Source organism: Bos taurus, chromosome 13, assembly GCF_002263795.3.
Source record: "Bos taurus isolate L1 Dominette 01449 registration number 42190680 breed Hereford chromosome 13, ARS-UCD2.0, whole genome shotgun sequence".
NCBI classification, from domain to species: Eukaryota; Metazoa; Chordata; class Mammalia; order Artiodactyla; family Bovidae; genus Bos; species Bos taurus.
The window spans coordinates 33,953,223-33,965,307 of record NC_037340.1 but is presented as its reverse complement, the minus strand read 5'-3'; the positions used below and the strand labels follow the sequence as shown (position 1 = coordinate 33,965,307).

Genomic DNA, 12,085 nt, shown 5'->3' with positions numbered 1-12,085 from the left:
ACAAAAGGTGTTTCAGATAGCAGTGTGCTACTACAGGTATCTTCCATTTTCATCACTTTTGGCTCCATCCTTGTATTTCTTTTTGTTCTCAGATGCATTTCATCCATTGCTGATTATTACAGCCACGCTATTTGATTAAGCCTCCTGATTTGCAAATTAAAAATGAAGTTACACGCCATTGTGTTGTGAAACCTCAGGATAGGTGCTGGTTAGGATTTCTTAGCAACGCAATCATATGTAAGTTGCAGTTGTTTACTGGAGAGAATCGCTTGGAAAAAATGTTAACTCTTAAATCTTTTTAATGAAGGAATAAATGATGTGATGTATACAGTAGGAGATAGTCATGGAGATACTTTATGCTGTAATTTATATGTAAATAATGTTTTGTTCATTTTGAAATAAGGCATGCAGATTTTCTGCTCAGCCTCCAGTAAAATATTTTAATTTCTTCTCTGGAATATATCTGCAGAGTAGGATATTAATGGGAGCATCAAGTAATGTGACTTGACAGGGGTAGACCAGTTCAGCAAGGTTTGAGGAAAGCATCAAACCTTATGTAGTAACTTTATAGTAATGATGTTAGTGGCATTAGAATGGCTTAAATTGTTTTTTTTTACCATTTATAATGTCATGCTTTGCTGTATTTTCAAAATCTGTGTTCTCATTTTCCACTTCTCTTTGTGGTTACTTTTTTTTTTTCTTGAGAAGTGTACTCTAGTCACTAATGACTAACACTGATTAATTCACCCTGGATGGACTAGCAGGTACATATCTTCTGTCATTTGCATTTCTGCTTGCTGTCTTTGGAAACCACCAGTAGAGGATGCTAACAAAAATGATTATTGCTTTAGTATTACCATAAACCTGTGGTATCTCCTGTTGATTTGAGACCTCTGCTTTGATAGGGACCTTCGATGTAATTCTGGGTCTTAACTGTTATTTAAAACTAGCCCTAGGTAAGTTAGGCATAAGCATTTTCTAGGCTGCCAGGACTGGAAAGAAGTAGGATTGTTTAGGTTCCTATCAATTTAGTCTTGCTTTAGACCAGTTGTATTACTGCTATCTTAAAGTTTTATGTTGGTAGGTTTGGAGAAGAATATGTAATGATTTGTCCATATTTATTTTACATAATTACTATATTTTTTTAACTCTCTTTTTCATTCATAGTAAGATCTCGGAATATATACTTTAAGACATTAAAAATGTAAGTGGTTGGATATAGTAAGAAAATTTGAAATTGGTGATACTGTGTAATTATTTTTTCATACTTTATGTAGACTTAAACTATACATGGATTGGCAGACAACTTCTGAAGAAGGTATTAAACAGCAGTTACTCAGATGTTACTGATTTTTAGATTTTGTCTTTCCCGCCTCTTCTGTTTAAGATTCAGAATCAGATAGTATATAAATTTTAAATTGATCAACTGAAAATTAAGGAATGTACATTTGTTTTGAAGTTTTAAATTCATTTAAAAATCTCTGCAGCTTATTAATTAGTATGCTTGTATTCAAAGAATTCTTTCCAACAAATGTATATTGATATAACTTATATTGCACAAGATTCAATGTATTTATATCTTTTTGGCCTGTGTCTACATAATTATGTTAATGTAACTGTAAACTTTTGGAATTCCTACTTAGGTCAAATGTCATGAATATTTATTTCCGTAATTACTTTTAATGGTTTCTCTATTAATGCACCAACACCATTACCTTAATGCAATTGTAATACTCTTTTATCTTGAATTGTAGGAATTCAGGTAGGAATTACCTGAATTATCAGGTAAACTTGTGTGAATTTCTCATTTTAGGTTGTCATAGTTCTTCAAGAGTGTGTGTTTGTGTGTATCATTTCACATTTCCTGACATAGTTCTTGAGATTGGTGTTCTACCAATTCCTAGGGCTCAACAGTGAATAGTTTTGGTTTACTTTTTTTTTTTTTTAATGAACTAAGGAACTTCACCACGAAGCCATGACATGTACAGTTGTAGCGTGGAGTAAAACTTAAACTATCTTATAAATTGGAAGCATCAATCACTTGTTAAAATGACTCTGATATAAAAACATATGGAATATTTGGTTAGGACTTTCTCTTCTTTCTTGTAGACAGTATTTTTTAAAATGCCATACCCTGTGTTTTCAATTTTGATAGCTTTGAAGCATATGGTAAGAAAGTTCTATCAAATTGGAAATGATACATTTGAAATAACAGCATAATTATTTCTCCTGGATGTGTTTTTATTTTTTTCTCTTTTTTTGCTTTCCCTTGTATAAATCACTTATAAGCGTGTGATTAGAGCCAGATGTAAACAGAGATGCAGTATGATGTGGAATTGTATTACTAGCTACTCTTAACTACTTGTCGTGAATTACAGAAGAGGTAAAGAAAAATCACACAGATTTTGGAAGAAGATATGCGTTAATGTGCAAAAGTGCAGTGAGAGGTTAGAGGACTTGATGAAATGATAGTAGTATTTAGGCGTGAAAAAGGGGAAGAAGCCCTGGAGAAGGAAATAGCAACTCACTCCAGTGTTGCTGCCTTGGAAATTCCATGGATAGGGGAGCCTGGTGGGCTGTGGTCCATGGGGCCGCAAGAGTGGGACCTGACTTAGGGGCGAAACCATCACCACCATCACAATCCTTGCAGTATGATCACTAGTTTATGGGGAGAAATGTCTCTTCATTTCCAACAGACCTATCAGCTAAGTAAAATTAAAGTTCATTATTGACATAAAATGTAAATTTTTAAAATTAAAGTGCCTTAATTAGGAAATAAAATGCAATATATTAAAAATGATATATAAAGTGAAAATACTTTTTGAAAGACTATGTTATGCGTATAACTAGCTAAATAATAGCTAAAAAAGGTGTATTAAAAGTGGAAAATAAATGGATATACCCAGAGTAGGAAAAGTTTTGCAGCAACCTTGGTTAAAATGAAATGGGACCTACTGTACAAGCTTTGCTATAGGAAATCATCTTTCCTTTGGATGAGACAGTGGCTTTTTTCTTATTTTTTCCAGTTTTACTGAGATGTAATAGACGCATAACACTGCAGGTTTAAGGTGTACAATGTGATAATTTGATACACATGTGTATTGCAGCGTGTTTACCACAGTAAGGTTAGTTAACACATCCTTCACCTCACATAATTACCAGTTTGTTGCTGTCATGATGAGAACATTCAACCTCTACTCTCATAGCAACTTTCAAGTACAGTGTACAGTACTGTTAACCAACCGTCAGTTCCCCGAATTTCTTCGTGTTATAATTGGAAGTTTGTCCCTTTGACAAACATCCCTGTGGAACAGTGCTTGAAGAATGATAGCTGTAAAGGAAACATTCTTAGGGCATTGGTTTTACCAAATACAGTTTTTAAGTATGTTGTGTGCATGACGGGGGTGGTTTGTGCTGCTGGTTAGTCTGAAACTGGGTGTCTTGAAAGTATGGAAGTAACTTAAATAGCAAGAGGCCCTCTAGAAGATTGTGTTCAGAGAAAAAAATTAATGTTTACAACCCACTTCCATTAATTTTGTTAAAACATACTTTGGAGAATATCATTGGGGTGTAGATAAATTGAAAGATTCCAAAAGTATCAGCCAAAAAAAGTATTCAAGTCCATGCTTGTGTTAATAGCTATGAAATGTTATTAGATTCTTTATTCTTTCTCTAAGAAGTTATTTTCCTCTCGTTTATTTCTTCAAACATTTTCTTGGTATTTAATAGAGGTCCCCTGTAGACACAGAGAATGTAGTTAATTGTCCACGTACATGTTTGTCCTGTAGTCAACTCTGTGGGTTCCTGAGACTTGATGTGCGGGCTTTGGAGTCTACACTGTAGCTGTTGGTGGAAGACCTCGCAGCTGGCGGCCTGGGGGACCTGCAGGAACAACTGTATCTGTGCTGGAATTATTAGGAACAGATGTTTCGTGACCTCTTAATTCCCACTCCCCTTCCCCCACCCCTTCCCCATCCATATTTAAACTTCAGTGTGGATGAAGATAAATATGGGAGTGATGTCAATTTCTCATGTTTATTATTGTATTCTAAAAATATTGCAAGACGTCCCTTTTCTCTTTTAATATGTTCCAGTTTGAGAATTTTAGGCATATTCTAATTTCAGCTTTTAAATATTTAAAATACTGATTCTAATTTTCTTTTTGTAAAATGTGACATCACTATTCTTCAGATACCTCGGTTACTATTCATGGTTACCAAGCTACAATATAGTCTGATTTCTCTTATTTTTAAGGCCTTATATCCATTCAATCCACAGATCTAATTGAACGCTTGTTTGTTGTTTAAGTGCTCAGAATGTGACCAGTTTGTTGATTTAAAAATTAATCATTCTTTTGGAATCTTAACATTTTTAATACGGAAGGGACCTCTAGGGAATCGTCATTTTTTATCTGAAAACTGATACAGTAAAGCTGAAATTTAGAACCTTCAAGTAGAAACTCCATAAGAGACTTTAACATGTGTTTTAAGAAGGGGCAGTGGTAATGGGTGGAATACCTAAATCATTCATGAAATAGAATGTCTGAGCCTGGGTTCCAGTTAACCTTACTCTACCTTAGATATGGGAAAAGGCTCTTTGAACATCACTGTATCTCTAATGTTTTCTCGTTTCTACTCTAAAAAAATAAGTTGCTGTTCACTCCTATTGCTACATCCTTTTCTAAATTTCTTTTGATACTCTTTTTTTTTTAATTGGGGGGAGGGAATGTGGGAGCAGAGAGAAAATAATTTAATGTGAACAGATACTACTTAAATGAAATCTTGGAGCTGGAGGGATTTGGGAGAATTATCCAAATTATTTTTTTTCAGATAAGTAAACAGATTCAAAGAGGAAAAAGAACCTTACCAAATTCTGTTACTAGTTTGCTTGGACTTGGTTATAGCTTCTCAGGCGAGTAGCTTGATATGCCTTAATTGGGCCATTTTACCTATGAAGATAAGAAGGAAGAAGTAGAAGTCTTGAATTCTAAGATTTATCATAGGAAAAACCAAAGGTATTTTGTGGAATACTCAGTTGTCTCATAAAAATGGATTTCTAATCTCTTCCCATACATCCATCAAATTTGACAGTTGATGTGCTGACTTCATCTAAAACATTGCAGGTGCAGCGTTGGTATCGTGTTGCTTAGAGACGTATTCCTATTACTTGGATTGTCATTTTCCCTCTTCATTCCCTGCCTCAGCTTCCATTCACTCTCCTTCCCCACTCTCACTTGTACTCAATCTAATGTGTTTTGTGTATGTTCTTGGCTGTTTCCTTGTAAAATTATCTAGTTCTTTGTTTTGCATCCGTATAACTGATACTTGGCTGTGATGTTTCCTTCACTTGGTGGTGTTTGAGATCTGTTCATGTTATTGTAAGTACATGTCTTTCATTCATGGTTTGCTTCAGCACTTAACGATTACTTATCAGTTCCCCTAATAACAGTGACTCAGATTGACTCCAACTCTTGGGTACAAATAATTCTGTAAAAAGCATCTTTCTACATGTTGCTAATGACTGTGAAAGAGTTTCTCTGGGAACATATATCCAGGCATCTTATTGCTGAGTTATGGGTTAGTCACATATTAAATAACACTAAGTTCTGCCAGATTATTTCTGAAATGGCTACACCAGTTTTTCCCTTCACCTGTTAGATAATTCCCATTTTCTCATTTTTGTCAGCTTTTGGTATTGTACAGCATCTACATTTGGTAATTTGACAGTTGTTAAGTAGAATATTGTAACTGCTTTATATTAAGTATAAAACATATTTCTCTGTTTTGTAGGCAGGTTGATTGTTTCTTCGCGTTCTTGCTAGCCATCTAAGTTTCTCTTTCCAGGTCTGACTTATTCATACTCTTTGCCTTCTTTTTGGTTGAGTTTCCACTTGTTGATTTCCTGGAATTCCTGTGTATTTGAGATAGTAGTCCCATCACCTGTTGATGTTGACTATGGTACGGGGACCCCTAATTGTAATATACTTAAATCCATCACGTTTTTTACTTTGTGAGTTGTAAGATGTCCTTTCTAATCCATAAGTTACAAAGATGTTTTCTTAGATTTTCTTCTAATAGTTTTGTAGTTTTACCTTTCATATTGAGGTCTTTGGTGAGACTGTAGTTCACTTTTTGAATATGGTGTTTCTTTTTGAAGAGGAGCAAACAGTAGTTAAGGATTTGGGTTGATCCTATAATATATTACCTGAGTTGCCTTGACTAAGAAATGAAGTTTCTTAGTCTCCATATGCTTAAATTCCCCCATATGTAAAATGGGGTTGGTAACCTTAGAGTTTACCTTAGATTGAATAAGATGTATGAAGCCCTGAGCTTAATACATGTTTTAAGCATTCAATAAATTTCGTATAAAATTTTATTTATATTATTAAGATTATTTGCTTTAAATGCATCTTGACTCAACTAACAATTTCTTATTCTCTTGTCCATAATTAACTTTAACTAATACAGTAATAACTGCCATCTAAAAGCATATTGTTTTATTATTATTTATATTTATTATTATTTATTTATAAAATTTGTTTATTGTATCTATAGCTTTAACCTTAAGCATTGCTTAATTGTTTTGGCCTTAAGAACATGGCTGGCTGTTAAATCAGTAGTAGATTAGTTAACATACCCTGAAGCTTCATTTTACAGGTATCTGTGTATGTCATTTAGCTTTAGAAAGGCTGCCTTGGACTCTTTTCAAAGGACATTTTATTGCAAGAGACCTCACCGTATTACCTTATGTATAGTATTGACCTGAACTTGTTACTCTGCTGGCTAAAACAGCGTAAGGCCAAGGAAGCTAAGCTTCATATTCCATAATTGAATAGCATAAGGAATGTGGCGTCCACAACTTTTCATGGTTTCATTCATTTATTTTGAAAATAATATGGAAGAAGACAGTTGTGTGTCTCCCTAAAACATAGTGTGTCCTTGTGGTTATAGATCAAGGCAATCCTAAGATAAAAGTTAAAACATGACTCTCTTTTTTGTGCGTGTTATTAAGTTTTATTGAGGTTTAACTTATGTACAGTAGTATGCATGTATATTCTGATGAGTTTTGACATACCTGTGGTTACCTGTGTAACCAACAACAGAATCAAGATACGGAATGTTTCCTGCATCTCCAAAAGTTCCCTTGTACCTCGTCTCTGCCAGTCATCACTGCCTCTGGCCCAAGCCACCAACAGTCCGGTTTTGATCATTAGAGATGAGGTTGGCTGTCTTTATTTGAGTTTTATATGAGCAGAATCATACGGTGTGTGCTCTGTCTGCCTCCTTTTGCTCAGCACAGCGTTTTCACTGTGTTACAGCATGTGTCAGTAGTCCATCCCTTTTGTCTTGCTGGGCAGTCTTCCCTTGTGTGGTAGAATTGGATTTTCTGTCATTTGCAATGGGCTTACTACAGGCAGACCTTGGAGATACTGCAGGTTTTGTTCCAGATCACCACAATAAACTGAGTATCGCCTTAAAGTGTCACATGAAGGTTTACACTGTCCTGTACTCTCTAAGTGTGCAGTAAGTAGCATTATGTCTTAAAAAACTGTGCATACCTTAATTAAAATAACTGCTGAAACATGCTAGCCATCATTTGATAACACACGGTTGCCTCAAACCTTCAGTTTGTTTTGAAGTACTGTAAAGTCAAACACAGTAGAACGAGTTATGCCTGCATTTGGGTTGTTTGCTGGTTCTTTGCTGTAGAACAAAGCAGCTATGAGCATTCACATCCAATTTTTATGTTATATGCTTATGTTTCTTCTAGGTAGAATTGCTGGCTCATGTAGTACACGCATGTTTAACTTTGCAAGAAACTGCCAGACTAGTTTCTCGCGTGCTTGTACCGTTTCATCTTTTGCAAAGAATGATAGTTCTAGTCGTTCCAATCTTTGCAGACGTTTGTCCATTTTAGATTAGGCTATTCCAGTAGGTATGTAGAGGTGTACTTTGGTTTTAATTTGGATTTAACTGATAACTAATGATGTTTGAGTATCTTCTGATGTACTTATTGGCCATTTCGATATTTTCTTTTGTGAAATATGTCTTCTAATCATTTATCTCCTTTTAATTGGGCTGCTTGCCTTTTTATTATTGAGTTATGAGTTCTCTGTATATTCTGGATCCAAGATCTTTGTTGGATTTACATATGTGAAATGTTTTCTCCCTTTCTGTGGCTTATACCACATTTGATGAAGTACAGTTTATAATTTTATTCTTTTAGGCTTTGTGCTTTTTGTATTCTAGGAAATCTTAACATTTATGTCTGTGGTCCATTTGGGGTTAACTTTTGTCTGAATCTTGTTTTGATTTTCATCTGCAAATGTAGATAGCCTTGAGTAGTTTGCAGGAGACAAAAACTAGATCTTACTCATCAAAATTACAGCATAAGAATTTCTACTTGAGATTTTTAAGAATGTTTTTCAGAACCTAACTGAGAACCAAAATTCTTTCTTGATTGTAGAGAAACACAAATCCTGCTTTCCTGGTTTTATACATTTTTTTTTTTTTTTAACAGAGAGCCATTTCATTGTGTCCAGTCAGTTTTCAATTTTTTTCTGTCCTTAACACATTTTCATTTCACGGAGACACTCAAGGCTAACGTTTTTGAGAAAGATCCTGAAAAAGAGTAACCAGACTTGAGCTGCCTGTGAATGCTCTCTTCGCACTCTTGCATTCCTACGTGGTGGTGGTGAGTTTAGCACTTTCAGTCTGAAACTAGCTGGTTGTTCCTCCTTCCTCTGGTCTGCCATGCAGGTTGCTGCCAAAACTATCTGTGAGAAAAGAAGTCTCATTCAATCATTACCCTAATTAAACCCCTTCCTGGGATCTTTACTAACATACTGGACAAAACCAAGGTCCTTCCAGAGGCATCCCAGGCCCTGGTTTATGGTCCTGCCTGCTGTTTCTCCCTCTTTCTGGTGGCCCCTCCCACATCCCACCTCCAGACTCCTGGCTTTTGCTCCATGCCTTCCCAGGTCCTTTTGTTTCCTCTACCTGGTATACACTTTTTCCCCATGATCCCTTGGGTTTTGTTACATTTTGAAATGACAGGAGTTCATCTCAGATGTTTCTTCCACTAAAATGCTTTCCCTGGCCCCCTTCCCGTTTGCCAGAGAAAGGTGATTATCTTCTGTTGTGGACCCATGTTTATACTGGTATTATTGTGCTTATTCTGCTGTGTTATGGCGTTGCTGTGTCATCCTCCCTACCCCACCCTGGTTTCCTTTATCTTTTTTCATTTATTTTTTAATTGGAAGAAAATTGCTTTACATTGTTGTTTTGGTTTCCTTTTCTTCCCTACCCTGGCATGCCAGGGGTGGTCTCAAGGTGGTAGTGACTGGACAGGTTCAGCACCTGCTGTGTTTACACTATTCTCCACAGGGCAGGTGCTGTTCTGAGGGCTTCACATTTACTATTTAGAGCTCATTTGATTCTCACAGTGATCCTGTTAAGGTCAGACCCTTTTTGTAGGGCTAATAAACAGTAGAACTGGGGTCTGAGTCCACTTAGATTCCTTCTCCTGGACGCTGCCCTTTCGTGCCTCTCGGTGAACCTGTGCATGGTAGGCAATCAGTGCTTGTGGAGTGAAGGCTAACCCTGGGAGAAGAAGTCATTGCCCTGCTCCCCTCTGCCCCTAGGGTAACTTGAAAGACTATTTTCAAATTTTCTGTGTTTTGTAATATTTAAATATTTTAAAGCACATAGATCTGAGTTGGTTAATATTATGTTTACTTCTCAATTGTGAGCTTTTTTAAGGTCATTTCTCTTGGACTGGTGTTTCTTATTTAAGTTAAAATCTTGCTTCCTATAACGTTTTTCCCATAAAAGGTAACATATAGCAAATAAAGCTGCTTTCCTCTTAGCATAAATGATTATTATACCCTTTGTTGTTGTTGTTTGATCCCCAAGTTGTGTCCAGCTCTTTGCTACCTTATGCGCTGTAGCCCACCAGGCTCCTCTGTCCTTGGGATTCTCCAGGTAAGAATGCTGGAGTGGGTTGTCATTTCCTCCTCCATGTGATCTTCCTGACCCAGAGATTATACTTGTGTCTCCTGCATTGCAGGTGGCTTCTTTACCACTGAGCCATCTGGGAAGCCCCATTATACCCATTACTTTGGCATAGATGCTTGATCTTTTTTTTTTTTTCCTACATACTTTATCCCTCTTTGAAGTTGATTACAGATAATGTTTATTTATTATTTATCTTTTTCATGTCCTAAAAAGCCTATATGTCACTGGATTAACTCCTATGTGATTCTTATTTTTAAGATAGTATTTTTCTATCTAACCTTTCTATTTATTTTTATCACCTGTCCCTATTTCTTGAAAATCCATTGTAACTAACTTGTATCTTATTTTTTGTTTGTAAAGCTCTCACTTCTTTATAGTCCACTTAGCTTTGTATCTGGCTTGAACTTTATAGATATTAATGCATAATTCCTTCTGTTCTGGTATCCTTAGGTGCATGTATAGAAAGAGCTTTGAACTGGAAGATTGAAGTCTTAGATGCTAGTATTAAATCTATTGCTACTCAGCCTATGAAATTGGGAAAATAATTTATTTGGGTCAAGTTTGTTCATCTGTAGAATGAGCATGATGGATATCTGTGTGAAAGGCAGTGAGACCCTGAGGATGAAGGAGACAGTATGTAGCCCTAAAGAGCTTACAGTGTCCTATGGAAAAAATATAGAAAAACCAGCCTTTAGAATATAGTTTGATAACTGATTTGATATTCTGACCCACATGCACAGAGGGGATAGCTATGTCTTACAGGATGTGTCTGGGTTATCTTAGTAAAGATGTAGAGAGCAATATTCCAGACAGGGAATTGTATGCAAATACATCACACACACACATATCCAGCACTCATTGTGGGGTTTGCAAGTCACGTTTGGTTGAACTCTGTAGGGCAAGAGGAGGAATGGCTTAAGATGAGGCTGGAGAATTAGATTGGAAGCAGATGAAGAAAATAAAGCTGTGCTTTACTGTGATTGGATTTTGTCTTGGGTGCAATGATGATGAGGAATTGCCAAAGGTCTTGAGGAAGAGGGTGAGGTGATTATGTAATCTGTCATATGATTTTCTTTATGTATTAGATGTTAAATGATTAAACCTTGAAGAACATACATGCCGCTTTATTAAAAGTGGGAAAAGCTATAAAAGTGAAAGCATGTTTTTCCTGTTTTCCTGAGTTTTTGCTTGTGCGCTGCACTGCTAACAGAGTCACACAGTAACTGCTCTGATTGCGTGGCTGCCATCGTGACTGTCACCACTGCCACTTCATCATCTCTGAATAAAAGACTTGCTTCACTGGAAGCAGAAGTGGCCTTGGTTGGAATAGATTGCTCAAATCTGTAAGAAGTTGGTTGTTTCTGAGCTCTGCACTATTGTGAGGAATTTTATATATATATATATTTTTTTTTTTCTTTTTCAAATCAGTAAATCACAACCCATGCAAATGTGTTGTGGACTTACAGTCTTAAGGAATAAGATGGTTTTACTGCCATTAATTATGATTCTCTGAAGATGTAAAATCCTCTGCATTTATTATTACTGGGCAGTTTTCTAGAGTATTTCTGGCACTTATTAACGGTTCTTTGTAGAACTCCGTCTTGTGAATCTGTCATATGTACTTTGTGATCAGTTCTCTACTGTAGATAATTAATAAAATAAGGTAATGGTGCTTGCCATTCTTTGGGCTGGCAGGATCCACTACCTGCTTGTTAATATTAAACAAGGCTGATAAATGAGCTGTTTTACTGACTACATTGAAATAACTAGGCATATATGAAACTTACAGATTCCAAATAAAATAAAAGTTTAAGGGAATGTTTCTGATTCAGAACAGCTGTAGGACTGATGTGTGTTTCTCTTAATAAACAAACAGAAAAAAAAAGTCAAGCTTTTTTGGGAAATCACACTGCATGTTAAAGGATAGATTAAAACTAGTGGCTTGTATTTAGACCAGGTGCTGAGAAAGCACACTTCATCATGTTTCAATCGCTAAGTAATTAATTCTTATGTAAAAAATATCGTCTTATCTGTATGGTGGTGGTGGTTTAGTTGCTCAGTCGTGTCTG

General features: G+C 35.9%; 1 protein-coding gene across 1 annotated transcript in view; it reads left to right on the top strand.

Moving 5' to 3' along the window:
- Window positions 1–12,085, top strand: part of ZEB1 (zinc finger E-box binding homeobox 1) — a 196,785-nt gene that overhangs the window by 2,712 nt on the left and 181,988 nt on the right.